Source organism: Oreochromis niloticus, linkage group LG8 (genome assembly GCF_001858045.2).
Source record: "Oreochromis niloticus isolate F11D_XX linkage group LG8, O_niloticus_UMD_NMBU, whole genome shotgun sequence".
Classification (NCBI taxonomy): Eukaryota; Metazoa; Chordata; class Actinopteri; order Cichliformes; family Cichlidae; genus Oreochromis; species Oreochromis niloticus.
In genome coordinates, this window is record NC_031973.2 from 29257308 (window position 1) to 29273570 (window position 16263).

The 16263-nt window shown below is 40.7% G+C and overlaps 2 long non-coding RNA genes across 3 annotated transcripts; both read left to right on the plus strand.

The window, feature by feature from the left end:
* Window positions 1-2672: 2672 nt before the first annotated feature.
* Window positions 2673-16060, plus strand: LOC106098117 (uncharacterized). Of its 2 annotated transcripts, none has more exons than XR_003221468.1 (10): window positions 2673-3436; window positions 4410-4518; window positions 4809-4971; window positions 6718-6910; window positions 7675-7771; window positions 7860-7921; window positions 8187-8301; window positions 8535-8596; window positions 9163-9265; window positions 15583-16060. It is a non-coding gene; the product is annotated as an uncharacterized LOC106098117 (long non-coding RNA). The 2 variants fall into 2 exon arrangements; XR_003221469.1 differs by lacking the exon at window positions 15583-16060 and adding an exon at window positions 11182-11220 and having other exon boundaries at window positions 8537-8596.
* LOC112841776 (uncharacterized) lies at window positions 14286-15044 on the plus strand. The gene is made up of 3 exons (XR_003221471.1): window positions 14286-14306; window positions 14388-14447; window positions 14616-15044. It is a non-coding gene; the product is annotated as an uncharacterized LOC112841776 (long non-coding RNA).
* Window positions 16061-16263: the final 203 nt, after the last annotated feature.

The following is a 16263-nucleotide window of genomic DNA, read 5'->3' on the forward strand; positions in this document are numbered from 1 at the left end:
ACGCCAGACCACCAACCTCTGACTCTCTCCCCCACCGATGTAGGAGCGGTGCTGAGCAGGATCAATGTCCGCAAGGCTGCAGGTCCTGATGGCATCCCCGGGCGTGTTCTCAGAGCGTGTTCTGGGGAGCTTGCAGGAGTCCTGACAGACATATTCAACCTGTCCTTGGCCCACGCTGTGGTACCGGCCTGCTTCAAAACCACCTCCATCGTCCCGATACCCAAAAACTCCAACCCATCTAGCCTCAATGACTACCGCCCAGTAGCACTCACCCCCATCATCACTAAGTGCTTAGAGCAGCTGGTCTTAGCACACTTCAAATCCTGTCTCCCCCCACCCTGGACCCCCACCAATTTGCATACCGCCAGAACAGGAGCACAGAGGATGCAGTCTCCATCGCACTGCACTCTGTCCTCTCACACCTGGACAACAACAACACCTACGCCAGAATGCTGTTTATAGACTTCAGTTCAGCATTCAACACAATCCACCCCTCACAACTCATCAGGAAACTGACAGACCTGGGCATCAGTTCCCTCATCTGCAAATGGTTACTGGACTTCCTGACCAACCGCCCTCAACATGTCCGACTGGATAACCGCTGCTCATCAACAATCACAATGAACACCGGGGTACCACAAGGCTGTGTGATGAGCCCTTTCCTCTACTCCCTCTTCACCCACGACTGCAGACCTGCTGATGGTTCTAACACCATCATTAAGTTTGCAGATGACACCACGGTGATTGGCCTCATCAGCGACAACGATGAGACCGCCTACAGGGAGGAGGTGGATCATCTGGCTGAGTGGTGCGACACAAACAACCTGGTGCTTAACACCGAGAAGACCAAGGAGCTCATCGTGGACTACAGGAGGAATGCTGACCCACATCCACCCATCCACATTAAGGGGACGGCTGTGGAGCGTGTGAGCAGCTTCAAGTTCCTGGGAGTCCACATCTCCGAGGATCTCACCTGGACAACCAACTGCTCCAAGCTGGTCAAGAAGGCTCACCAGCGCCTCTTCTTCTTGAGGGCTCTGAGGAAGAACCACCTGTCCTCAGACATCCTGGTGAACTTCTACCGCTGCACCATCGAGAGCATCCTGACCAACTGTATAACAGTCTGGTACGGGAACTGCTCCGCCTCGGACCGGAAGGCGTTGCAGAGGGTCGTGAAAACTGCCCAGCGCATCGCCGGAGCACCACTTCCTGCCATAAAGGACATCTACAGGAAGCGGTGTCTGAAAAGGGCTGGGAAAATCATCAGAGACCCCAGTCACCCATCACATGGACTCTTCACCCTCCTGCCCTCTGGGAGGCGCTACAGGAGCCTCCGGACTAAGACCACCAGGTACCGGAACAGCTTCTTCCCCACAGCTGTCAGACTCCTGAACTCTGCCTCCTGACATCTGACCCACGTTAAACTCATGGACTGAACATACACACACCCACAACCACTAGCACTTTATCACTATCACAATTATCCTAACTGCACTACTGTATAGTTCTGTGTGAATATCATTCTGTACATATGATAATTTTTCAATCCTACAACTGTTTATAACTTGCATAGTTCACATTTCTGTATAACTGTATATCTCAGATTTCTGTATAGTTTTTATTTCATATTTATATCCTGTTCATAGCCTGTACATACTTATAGTTACAGAATATTCATAACATACTTCACACTGTGTACATTATAACATACCATAATAGACCCATTTCTGTAATATACTTACAGAAATAGATAGATATATATAGATAGATATATCTATATATATCTATCTATATCTATCTATATCTATCTATATCTATCTATATCTATCTATATCTCTATTATTGCTAAATTATATTGTAATATATCTATATCACGACTAAAGCACTTTCTGGATGGATGCAAACTGCATTTCGTTGCCCTGTACCTGTGACATGTGCAATGACAATAAAGTTGAATTCTATTCTATTCTATTCTATTCTATAACCTACCTAACAACACACATAAACAGGAGAAAACAGGGTGTCAAAACAAAAGGCAGCTCTCTCCTACAGGCAGTCTGAACATGAAAACACAAAAATGCACATATAAGTCAAAAGGCATGCAAGCCTGCACAGATATGGCAATTAAAATGGTCAGAGGGCCCAGAAACACAGCTCCACAGGCCTTAAGTAACTCTCTGCTGATTGACAATTACCTGGATTCTGTGAGCAGCATCCAATCAGGACAGAGGAGGTGGAGCCTAGACAAAACATAAGGAGTTAGTTGAAAGAAGAAAGCCAACATCCTCCTGGGGATGTAACACACTGGTTTCCTTTAACTATCCAGGCAGCTGCCAGAGTAGATGCAGAGACAGACTGGAAATGATCACAAGCTGTAAGTTAGGAGTGTTCAAAGAAGCTGCTTTGTTAGGATTGTGACAGAGTTACATCAGTACTCTGTGTAGTTAGTGAAGCACATGTGTGCAGATGCCTGTTTCCCATTAGTTCCTTCGCTTGACCCCAGTTGTTCTTGTCTGCTCCCCCGTAACACTGATCTTTTATTGAGGTTACATGAATATACATAGGTTCATTAACATATGACGTATACATACAAACAAAGAGTACCTTGCCTGTGCGTTGTGTAAGCACACGTGTGTGTGTGTGTGTGTGTGTGTGTGTGTGTGTGTGTGTGTGTGTGTGTGTGTGTGTGTTTTTTTCGTTTTAGGAGGACAATTTTCAAGACAAATCAAAGAGCTATGAGGACCCTCTGTTACAGGAGGACATTTTGCTGTCCTCATAAAATTGACCTTTTAAAACCGTTTCTGGGCATGTTTTAATACCCAAAAAGTGTTTTTCTCAAAAGTCTTTGTAAACCAAAAACTTGACATATGTTGTATATTTGTGTGTCCGCCACTGCCCCCTGTCGGTTGGAGTTGTCCCCGCATGCCGCACACACAAGCGCGGGAAATTATACACGAGCGCGGGACATTATACACATGGCGCGAAATTGGAAGCTGCGCATGCGCATTTTAGCATTACCCATTTGGACCGTGGATATTTACATCAATGATTTAGACTGACTGATTGGGCGCTTCTTATTCATCCTTCAATTTTGGCAGAGTTTTGACACGGAGAAAAGGTAAGAAGGTAATTATAAAACTTTTAAAAGACGGACGTTCTGACAGACACAGTGCTTCAGAGTAGGCACAGCCGTGGTGAGGCGGCAGGTGAGGGAACGAACGACGAGGTACGGTGGAAAGCATACGGCGGAAAGCATACGGCGGAGAGCGCACCGCGGGGACCGGATCACGACGAGGTGAGGACGGCGGAGCGGGCCGGAGCACGCGGAACGGTTCACGGAGGTCACAGCAACACGCGGGGCGGGGATTCCCGGACTGTCCCAAGCACCGGGATCGTTTTTTTTTTACCCTGGCCTAATCTCATCACTTGTTTCAAGGTAAGAAATTACACAAGTGTGTGATGTTTCACTGAGTTTGAAAGAAGGCCTTTTTCACTACAAGATCACTTGTTTAATGTAAAATGGCTGCTACTACTACAACTACTATAAGTACTACTTCTGTAACTAGTAACTACTACTAGTACTACTACCTATTGTACTAATGGTAGGAGTAGTAGTAGTAGTAGATGCAGTTGTAGTAGCAGTAGTACTCACACCTGTCACACCTGTCTTTTTTGTGGTAGTTGGAGCTGTTTTCCTCCTGTTCTGTTTTGAGATGATTATTTAAGATATTAAAAGATGATCTTTGCCCAAATACCAAGGAAACATTGGAAGGCAAATACAAATAAACTTTTTTAGATTTATGAAATTAAATTGAGACAGTATTGATGTCACTCTGCACACATTTGTTTATAAAATATTGTAAAAAAAAAACAAACAAAAAACATTTTTGTTTTGCTCTCTTATAGTTGTGTTGATGAAGCACATTATTCCTGAGAGATCTAAAGCTTAGTTTGACAGACAGGTTTAGGCTAAGTCAGAGTTAGGCTTTAGTTAAATTAGGACATTTAAGTATCTTTAATATCTGCAAGTGCATGCTTTCTGTTAAAACAACTCGACATCAGCCTTGTCTGTGTCTGTTATGTGAATGTAATGAAAGCATAGAACTCAATTGAAACAGTTTCAGTATCCATGCTATTAGTGAAATAAGAATAATTGGGTGGAGCATGTCAGATACTTGACTTAACACAGGTGGAACACAGTCAAGTTAATCTGCACAAATACAGCCTCGCCCCCATCCATTTATCTGTTAACCAGAATCCCTCCAGCACTCATCACCAAACTAAAATAACCTTAAACTAATAATACGCTAACATGGGGGGTGCTTCTCATTCAGGCTTTACTAATGCCCTTGTAAGCATAAAGGCTTGAAGTTTTGATGTTGTTTACATTTTTATCTTAATTTCCTTAGGAAATCATGTCACGGAGAACCACTCCCCTTCAGGATGCCATTAATCACATCCTTGCAAGAAGAGACAAGAATTCAATGTTAGAAATCAAAGTTATTAATTCAGTTAAAGGTGAGTGACTTTGACACACTGCAGGCTAGACTGAGGGGTTACGCATCACCAGTGGTGACCTGTACAAACATCAATATAAATTAAAATTAAAGGTATTTTAATAATAATTTAGTTATTAGCGAGCCTGGCTATTTATGTTTTCTGCACTTGGACATGTTTTCTTTATTATCTATGTAGAATTGAAAAAAAGCACAACATTGCATACTTGCAATTTACAGATATACATATTTAATGAATTGATTATTTGCAGTGCTGCCACGCTTGTGTCTCTAATATGGTTGTGTCTTCAGGTCGTGGCATCTTCACTTTAGCCAATTTCAAACAAGGAGACTTTGTGGTCGAGTATAGAGGGGAGCTTATTGATGCAACTGAAGCTGAACACAGACGTAACCTGTACCCCAGCGCATGTTCAGTCTTCATGTTTGAATTCATATGGAAGCAGAAGACATTGTGGTAAATTCAAAATGACTGAATGTTTACATTTCTATTGCAAGGTCAGGATTTCTGAAGCAAACATCTCATACTGCTCTTTAACGAGTCCTTACCTCCAGTACCCGGCCCCGTCAGTCCCCAGAATCTATAGAAGGGGGAGTGACGGACCCGTGGAATAGCGGGATCTCATTCTTACTAAGGCTCCGTCATTTCCCGGTGACCCTGTGGTCCCCGGGAACTCGCGGTACTGGGGACTGACGGGACTCCCACATATGCTGAGGGCCCGTTAGTCCCCGTATTCAGCCTGTGTGTGCCTTCTCTAATACACACTCACAGGCGTAATGTACGGGGTTAGAGGGGTAATAATATAAGCCTACATTTTACAGCTAAGACAGTGTGCTCACGCTGCTGTGAAGATTTAAAATATAATATAGAGAGAGAAAATAATAAGAGAAAATTCAAATGGCCAGGGCTGAATGAGCGGCCCTGTGTCTGTGCGCATTTGGCACATGTGGACACGGAGACTCGTGCACTGTTATACTGTGTCCAAAACTACTGTATAATATGTACAATGCCAAAATAGTACATGTCAAGTGTTCTCTGTCTGTGAGGTAGGTAGATGGCTTGATGGATAGGTGAAAAACCTTTCAACACAAAAAATAAAGAACATTTCATTAATCATTCAGATAAATTAAATGCATTATACAGAAGACAAATGAAATAACAAATATACACTTCAGTAAAGCCACTTTTGTCTAAACTATCATTTATCCTAGTTTTAGTTTTACATTCATTAGTTTTTAAATCAGAGGTGAGTAATTTCAAACAACGAAGATGAAATAAACTGGTCTACCTTGCATTTTTTACACTTTCTGTAACAATTACATTTTTAAAGTATACATTTTAGAGTTTACAAATATTTTAATAAAGACTTTAACCAAGGATTTTCTTTTACAAAGAATTATTTTCCTTAAATTAAACCAAACATATTTACACTAGTTTTAAGATTTAACCAAGGATTTGGGGTAATTACTTTTAGTATTAATTAACATAAGTGTCTGGGAAACACTATCTACATAAACAATTTATTCAAACTTAAACATTTATTTTAATATCAATATAATTTTTTAAACTCAAATGCAGTAACTATTTCCCAAAGCATAAATACATTTCCACAATTGAGCTTCCATAGTTCCCAAACATATAAGCAGCAAATATGAGTCCGAGCTTACCGATAGCCCGTCTAACTCAAAGTCTTCCTCACAGTGGAAAGTGGATTGTGCTTGGTTTGCTGTCCTCTCAGTATGTCGCACTCGGGTCAAATGACTGCTGCATGCATTTTAAGGTCTACTAGGCACGCCCGCCCTTGATTGCTCTAATTCAACTCACCTGGCAGAGCAGTGCGCACCAGGCTGTGCTTAGCTGTAGATTGCACAAGGTCTAATCAGCGGCCACGCGCAAGCAGCAGCACAGAGCAGGTAGTGGGCAAGAGGAGGAAGAGAAGAGTAACAGCCACACCTACTAGGTCAGCGCGATAGTACAACAAAACCACGTTTAAGCTCTAAGCACAAGTAGAAGCGCAAACACTTATCTCAGTCAGAAAGCAACGCGTCCTTGACTGATGGACCCTCTTTAACTTATCAACTATGCATTTAACAACTAAACTTGTATTGGATGTTGTGTTTGTGTTGGTGCTTAAAAATTATAGTATAGTTCATAGGCGTGTCACTATAAATGTTTGTTTAATGTATGTTTCCAAATTTGCAGTATTGATGGAGCACTTGAAGATGGGTCATTTGGGCGACTAGTAAACGATGAACACAGGACACCAAATTGCAGAATGAAGTTGATTGAAGCAGAAGGGAAGCCACATCTCTGCCTTTTTGCACTGAAGGAAATTGCGGCAGGAAGTGAAATTACCTATGACTATGGTGGGAAAGAATGGCCCTGGCGGAAAAAGGTGGGTCATTTAAAAAAAAATTTCCCCCTATGAATTGTTGTTTAAAACCTACATATCTAGATGTCACAATTAGGGCTGCAACTAACGATTATTTCAATAATCGATTAGTTGTCGATTAATCGATTAGTTGTTTCAGCCCTAGTCACAATATTTAAATGTCCTCTTGGTGGTATTCAATCTGGTTTAACTAAATCTTGAATTTGTATGACTTTCCCAAGTGATGATTGCAAGCTTATCTGTTTTGTGTCCCCTCCACAAGTGTGTTTACTGAGTGGCCACACACTGGAGGTGAAACAGTGAAAGCATCAGTTTGAGCTCAGATGTCATTATGAGGCTGATGGACAGTGTCCTTGAAAACCTTGGGTTTTTCTGTGTCAGACATATACATGCACCTTTTACTCACAGTCACTTTAGCTTCTTAGTATTGTCTTACTTTGGCTTCACTTAACTAGGTAAGGGTTAATCACTCTGTTTCCTTGCAGTTAGGGTGAGAGTTAGAACTGTATTTAACTGAAGGTGAAACAGAAAATGCTTAACTATGTGTGTGTGTCTGACACAGACAAACTCAAGGTATGTGAGAACACTGTCCTGACATCTGAGCTCAAACTGAGTCTTTCACTGTTTCATCTCCAGTGTTTGGCATACTCAGAAAAACACACGGGTTGAGGGGACACTGGTTAGAAAAGACCACTCGTAGTGGATTAAATACATTTCCACTGTAGCTGCCAGATGTTTACAATATTTGTTCTACTTTTCATACCCAGCTAAAGATCGCAAGCATCCCTTCTGGTCAACAGTGTGTTGCAGAGCCTATTGCCCATGACGTGGAGCACCATGTGATCTCTACAGACTCATTCACAGGTGAGTCCCTGCTTGAGTAAGCACTACCTGTTAAACCCTGGGGTCTTGCAAAGCACTATGCCTCCATGTCTTGTGTTCTCTTCTACAGACAGAGAATTAAGAGCAGAGTGTCAGTCATCTAGACCTACAGCAGACAACTCTGAGCATGAGGTTAGCATGGATTCATCTGTTTACTAAAGATTGTATCAATGTGTAGTTTGGTAAATAGTGTGGTTTGTAAAGATCATGTTTATCAATTGATTACAATTATACTGCATGTACAGTCTTTAAATCATTGTAAGTACAGGTAGTCATCATTTAACATTGCATTTCCCTCTCAACATCATTTGGGTGTTTTAAGGTTTGACTGAGAGTGTCCCTCTTGATCAGATGGACACTGTACCATTGATGCTTGTTCATCTTTGCATCTTTTTAGGTGCATTCTGTTGGAGGTCAGTGTGGCACTTCTTCTCTGAAAGAGTTAATTGGTGAAGTTGGTGTCCAGTATCAGGAGTTGTCACCCCAAGCGTTCTCAGAAGAACTTACCAGTGGTCAGTTTTGAGTAAATGTTGTTAACTTCTGGCAATGCATGACATGCCTGAAGGTTTGCTGCGTGAAAAATGTGCCAGTATTGGGACATTTCTGATGATTCTATAGTGTCTTGATGGATATTTTGAGTAGAATTGTAACAGTCAGGGATGTGAATTGATTGCGTTATGCGTAGATGTGTTTTTTTGACTTAACGAAAGTCAAGCACTGAATCTCCTTGTGTTCCCTTGTACAGAGAGCAAATCGAAAGAGGTGCCACAATCATCCAGAGCTGTGCCTAATGACTCTGCTTGTGAGGTGAGTTGAAATTGACCTTTGTTTTAAAATCGACCAATGGTTAGAAGTGTTATGGTGTTTACATGAAACTCCATTTTGAGTATTTTAGCAAACATCTGGCAGCGGTGGTGGAAATGTCCTCTATTTAGAACAGGAGGTCTTTTCTAACCACAGTGTCCCCTTAATAAGTGTGTTTTACTGAGTGGCCACACACTGGAGGTGAAACAGTGAAAGCATCAGTTTGAACTCAGATGTCATTATGAGGCTGATGGACAGTGTCCTTGAAAACCTTGGGTTTTTCTGTGTCAGACATATACATGCACCTTTTACTCACAGTCACTTTAGCTTCTTAGTATTTTACTTTTGCTTCATCTAAATAGATTCCCCTCTCTCTAACTCACAAATCTCAGGAATTGAATAGATATGCTTCACTATTTTATCTAAAAAGTAACTCCTATCTCCCTTTCCATCTCTCCTGAAGGATTGGTAGAAAATATGTAAAACGGTCAAACAGTATTTTTAATTCGTCATAAAATATTTGGGTAACAATGTTTTATGTTTCATTTCATGTTTTTAATTTTTTCCAGTGTACAATTCATAGGCTGGTATTTGAATCGGTGAAACTTGACAAATGCGGGATATGCCATTCACCTTTGACAGCTATCAGATGGCACGGTCTAAGATGCAAGCGTAAGTGTATTATTTATCTTGTGTTAATTAATGCATTTTTTCACTATACCATAAGTTACCATGAGTCAGGTCTACATTTTCATATGTAAAGAATAAAAAAAATCACTTCAAAGTTTTATCAATTCAAACCATTGCAATGATACACAGTGTAATGGCAGATACTATCACATATCATGCATTTGAGTTTGTCTGCTTAGTGTGGCAGAGAACAGAGAGCATACTGTAATAATGTATATTGCCCTCTTACTCTTTGTTGATTAGACTGTTGAACTTTACAACTTTAAATCTTTGTTTCACTCTTTCAACATCAAGCTCATATAAGCTAAATAAGCATCTCACCGCGCGCAAGGCATGCCGGTCCGGGTCAAGGGTCACGACTACCCAGCGTGCATCGTAAACAGTAAACACGGCCGCGTGTGATAGCGATATTGAATATTTTGAGCGTCCTAAAGTCAATGTTTTAAAAGAATTTGGTACGAAACGGGGATACAGTGCTGCTGGGAAGAGAAAGAAAGAACTTGTGGCCCTCGCTTGGGCGTTTTCACTACAAAAAGCCCCTATAGTTTTAACAAAACAGCAGGAGCGGGAGGCTATGCTACCTTGGATATAAGTCTCTGCTCGAGATCGAGACTGACAGTTGTCAGATGACAATTCTAGATCCCTTAGAGCTGAGAGAAGGTTGGTACAATGAATCGACAGCTGCAAATAAACTTTCACTTTCAAAGCCTCATATCCGGAGCCATCAGCCTCTGTGGTGCCCGGAGACGCTCGTGTGGGGTTTGGCCACTGACGTCTGGCAACCCTGGCACAGCACTTCCCCATAGGCCTATATCCATGGATGTATTAAAAGAACCAAGCCTATATCTGACGGAGAAGTATAATTCAGCCTTTACATCGTGGGTAGTGGTGTACTCTGACCCGGCCGCGCCGTGCATGCGTACTGACAATGCTGATTTAGCTTATTTGTGATGTTACAATGCAAAAACCACAGTTCCTGATTTGATCTGTTATATAAAGATAAAGCAAAATGCACAAATGTTTAATTATATTTAAGAGAGTATCAACATGTATGAAGTAAACTGCCCTCAAGTCTGTTTGTCATTCTGTAATTACACATATACACACAAACTTGGAAGATGATGTTTGATGATAATAAACCCTTTGAGTAAACATTCCATCAAACTTGCAAACTCCTTACAATGTCAATATAGGAAGCCCAATAAGGTACTGGGTCTGATTAATCCAGACCTATTCCAATAGATCAATCAGGCAATTTGCAATACAAATGCTTGATGGTGTCTCTACACATTTTCAATGACTTTTTAGTAGAAGTCCTTTTCATCTCAATCCTTATTAATTAATGTAGGATAAACATTTTAGCTTTTCTGTTTCTCATTAGATCATTCTGCCAGAAGTCTTTGAGCCAAGAATGCATTCTGAAACATGGCCTATGTGGCCCATAATGAGTAGTTTGGTCAGGTCAATTTAAGATAAGATATCCTTTATATCTATATATCTATATCTATATATATATATATATATATATATATATATATATATATATATATATATATATATATATATATATATATATATATATATATATATATATATTAGTTTAGTAATTAGTCTGTTTTTAAAATAACAATGTTTTATATCTCAAATCTGATGAAAAAAATTGATTATTAGGATGATGCAGTATATCATATTCATAAGTTTAAAATGTGTCTTAAACTTAAAAAAAAAAATCTGCTTTTATTCTGAATTATGCGTTGGTTTTAAATTCACTTTATGCTTGTTTATATTTAGTGGTCTTAGTGAATATAATTTGTGATGTGTGGGATCGCTACTTTTTAAATTATAACTTAATGAATCATCGGTTGTTGTCTAATGCTGTGGTTTCTTTGTATTTGTAGAATGCCGTTGTGTGTGGCATAAGATCTGCCTCCAGACATCTTCAGAAGACTGGGATATGTCCGACGTAAGTGTACAGTGAAATTCAACCTGGAAAGACTCAGATACGGAGAAAGAATTAGACATGCTTTATTGAACATTAAATATTTGGCGGTCAGACCCCGGCGGGAAAACTGTTGATAAAAGCATTGCTGATTGAAGTAGGAGGTCTTCCCCCGGGGTCTGGACACTGGTGGTGGTATGGAGGCAGGGGGCAAGCATGGGGGTGCAGGGGTGGTGGAGGGATGCGAAAACGCTGAGAGGCCGAGCTATGGGTGAAAGAGCTTAAATGCCCGGATGCTGAATGGAGGCGTAGGTGCGAGGGAGCTCCGGATTGGCTGCGCCGGAGTGAGCAGCTGAAGGGAGTTGAGATGATGATGATGATGATGGAGATGATGTGCAGGTGTCTCCCAGGTTGAATTTACGCAGGCTTCATTATAATATAGTTAATATTGACGTAGATGCAGTTCGTGAAGATTGCCACATGTTGCTTGCTCTTCCTTTTTCTTTCATCACAAAATTATAAGGATAATCAGTTTTGTAAGTGTTGTCTCAGATAGAGAATTGAAAGCAGAGAGATTTTGGACTGGATAGAGTGTAGAAGTTATGTGAGAGAGGCCAGAAATAAATAAACACATTGTAAAAATATTACTTAGATTTTATTATAATCCTTTGTAAAAAAAAAAACAAAACAGTTTCATACAATCTAGTCTCAAAGGTTTTACAAATTTTGATCTGTGGGGGTCATTGTGGGAGGGGCTCTGGGACCAGGTTAGGGCTGGTGTCTTAGTTTTTTTGTTTTGTGTTTGTTTTTTTTGTTAATGTCATTGTTCAAAAAATATAAATTGGATATTAGAAATGGAACAAATATCAAAAAAGTACTGAATCGATCACAGATTGCAAATTGATCAAGCAGAATCAAAATACTTGCACAAAATACATATCTGCTGCACATTTCTTCTTTAAATCAGGAGGTATTTCTTAGTACTTTTAAGACATCTAGAGACTTTGGTTTACGTCCCGAGCTCTGTGACGTGAACAATTTAGCATTTATCCTTCCCATGTTTATTTCTGTTATTTAATCTATGCTGCATTTACGAACAGGGTGATGTCTCATCTGATGAAGAATACATCCCAAATTCTGCATCAGATTCAGAAAGCTCAGGAACAGAGTTGTCTATTGAGTTACCTGGACCATCAAAAAACTCCCATGCTGCTAGCATGCCTGATTTATGCGTTACTTTTGCTGAAAAAGAACAGACCATGGATGTTAAGAACAACTTTGAGCACATTTTGAATGATCTTGAAACTACTGATGATCTTCATCCCAACCAAGAACCAGACAGCTCAGAGTCATGCCAGCAGAAAACAAAAGATGCATGTAGCGAAAAGAGTACTGTGGATATTAGCCAAAATGAATCCCCAACCAAGTCAACAAAATTAATCAAAAGCACAGTCAATTTTTGTTTTGTGTGTGGAAAACCTCAAACAAAATTTGCACGTCATCTGGAGACGCATGTAAATGAAAATGCTGAAGTCGCCCAGGCGCTTCAGTTACCCAAATCATCAAAGGACAGAAAAGTTCATCTTGAAAGGTTACGAAACCTTGGTAACTTCAAGCACAACTCTGCTGTTAAAACCACAGGATCAGGTTGTCTTAAAGTGAAAAGGATCTCAAAAAAGAGCAGCAGCAGCGCTGAGACATACGAGTACTGCTTATACTGTAAGGGTATGATATCCAGAAAAGAAATTTCTCGGCATATGAAAAGATGTGCTTTAAGACCAGAGAATAATGCTGAAGAGAAGCTGAAAGATGGAGTCTTTGGTATAGCATCTACTCAATCCACAATGTCTCAGCCAATTTCAAGTGAACTCTACTCAGTACTGGGCAAGATGCACAAGGATGATGTGTCTAGTGCAATAAGGAATGATCATTATATTATGCAGTTGGCTCAGTCTCTTTTTAATAAGCATGGAAGTGACAGATCAAAGCATGAGTATATAAGACAGAAAGTAAGGGAACTTGGGAGATTACTTGTGACTTTGCGTCACACAACAAGAATCCATAATATGGAAGAGGCAATAAAACCAGCCAACTTCTTTATTCTTACTAATGCTGTCAAGAGAGTTTCAGGTTTTGATACTGAAACCAGCACATTCAAAGCCCCAAGTTTGGCCCTGAAGCTTGGACATTCTCTCAGAAAAATAAGTGATATTATCATGTGTCGTGCTCTCATGGAAGAGGATCAAGAGGCGATCGATTCAATCAGGAGGTTTCACACACTTCATGAAACAAAGTGGTCTGAATTAGTTTCCCATTCAGCCTTATCAAACCTGAGTGAGGCAAAATACAACAAGGTCGACAGCCTTCCACTGACCAGAGATGTTCAGAAGCTGCAGTTATATCTTGGTCAGCAAGTGGAATCGGCTAGGGAGAACTAGGTGATAACCCAACAGCAGGAACTTATGCAGCACTAGCAAAGGTGATCCTTTGTCAAGTGATTTTGTTCAATAGGAGGAGGGAAGGTGAAGTAGCACGTATGACTGTCAAAATTTTGAAGATCGTGACATGTCCAAACTAAACGATGACATCAGCTCTGGGCTTACAGAAGTTGAGAAAAGGCTTTGCCAACAGTTTGCCAGAGTGGAACTGAAGGGGAAAAAAGGACGAAAGGTGGCTGTGATCCTGACTTCTGATATGACCGATAACCTGTCACTCCTCGTTAGTAAGAGGAAAGAGTGCGGGGTATCTGAAAACAATATGTACCTTTTCGCCATTCCTTGTAGTGATGGTCACTACAGAGGGCAGTTTGGTCAGTTTGCAGATGCTTGCGGAGCTGAACATCCTCAGAACCTCAGATCAACTAACCTTCGCAAACAGATTGCCACGATAAGCCAAGTCATGAACTTGAAAGATAATGAACTAGACCAGCTGGCCGATTTCCTCGGCCATGACATTAGGGTCCATAGAGAATACTATCGACTGCCCCAATCAACAATTCAGCTGGCTAAGATCTCCAAGTTGCTCATGGCCATGGAGAAGGGAAGTGTGAAGGATATTCAAGGAAAACTCTGGATGAAATTGGTGGTATGCATGGTTTATATGTTGTTAAATCGGCTTGGTGTTTGTGAATATGGTTGGTCTAATAACATTTTTTCAATTTTATAGATGACATAGATGGGATGGCTACTGGATCACAGCAACTCCCTGATGCTTCCACATTGCGAGGTACTGAAATTATTGTATTCTGTGTTATAGACTTTGCAGTTGTATTGATAAAATATTAAAATTTACATTTTTATATATTTAGATAATGTTATTGCAGTTCTGTTTGTACTTTGCTGTGTAGTTAATACCATTTACAGTGAGGAAAGTAAGTATTTGCTATTTTGCAAGTTCTCCCACTTAGAAATCATGGAGGGATCTGAAATTTTCAGCGTTGGTACATGTCCACTGTGAGAGACAGAATCTAAAAGAAAATTCCGGAAATCACAATGTATGATTTTATTAAAATATTTTTGTATATTACTGCTTAAAATAAGTATTTGAACACTTGCTTATCATGCAGATTTCTGACCCTCAAAGACCTGTTATTCTGCTTTTAAACAGTCCAACTACACTCTGCTCATGATTCTAATTTAGCAGCACCTGTTTGATGCCGTTAGCTTTCATAAAGACACATGTGCACCCCACAATCTGTCAAAAGTGTTGCAACAACATGAGTAAAACCAAAGAGCTGTCCAACGACACAAGAGACAAAACTTTAGACCTTCACAAAGCTGGAAAGGGCTCCAGAGCCACTGCCAAGCAGCTCGGTGCGCGACAGTGCGCGTGCACGCATGTGCGTGGCGCGATGGAGCGCGTGCAGGTGACTGTGCGTACCCTCTGCAAGACTCCTGCAGACGCCCCTGAATGGAAGAGGCTAATGTCTTCCTCGGACTGGAGCCCCACTAAGATCTCAGCTCGTGGGGTGTCAGTGATGCTAAGAAAGGTGAAGAATCAGCCCAGAACTACACGGGACGAGCTGGTCAATGACCTGAAGAGAGCTGGGACCACCGTTGGCAAGGCTACTATCAGTAATACACTGAGACGTCATGGTTTAAAATCATTCATCACACTGAAGGTTCCCCTTCTTAAGCCAACCCATGTCCAGGCCCGTCTGAAGTTTGCCAGGACCATCTGGATGATCCAGAGTCATGGGAGAAAGTCCTGTGGTCAGATGAGACCAAAATAAAACTTTTTGGTCTAAACTCCATTGTTGGGGTTTGGAGGAAGAAGAAGGATGAGTCTCATCCCAATAATACCATCCTACAGTGAAGCATGAGGGTGGAAACATCATGCTCTGGGCTGTTTTTCTGCACAGGGGACAGGACCACTGCACTGTATTAAGGAGAAGATAAACGGGGACATGGATTGTGAGATTTTGGGCCAAAACGTCCTTCCCTCAGTCAGAGCATTGAAGATGGGTTCTGGCTGGGTCTTTCAACAAGACAAAGACCTGAAGCACTCAGCCAGGAAAACCAAGGAGTGGCTCCGTAAGAGGCATTTCAAGGTTCTGGAGTGGCCTCACTAGTCTCCAGACCTCAGTCCAATAGAAAATCTGTGGATGGAGTTAAAAGTCTGTGTTGGCCCAAAACATGACAGATCTACAGAAGATCTGTGTGGAGGAGTGGGTCAAAAGACCTTCTGCAATGTGTGCAAACCTGGTGAAGAACTACAGGAACTGTTTGGCCGCTGTAATTGTTAACAAAGGCAATATTAATATAGTTTGACTCAAGTGTTCAAATACTTATTTTACAAAGAAATATACAAAAAACTTGTTATAAAATCATACAATGTGATTTCCGGAATTTTTTTAGATTATGTCTCTCACAGTGGACATGTACCTATGATGAAAATTTCAGACCCCTCCATGATTTTAAGTGGGAGAACTCGCAAATAGCAGGGTGTTCAAATACTTACTTTCCTCACTGTATGTATTATATATATATATATATATTATATATATATATATATATAATTTTTTTTTTTTTTGCTAGAAAAA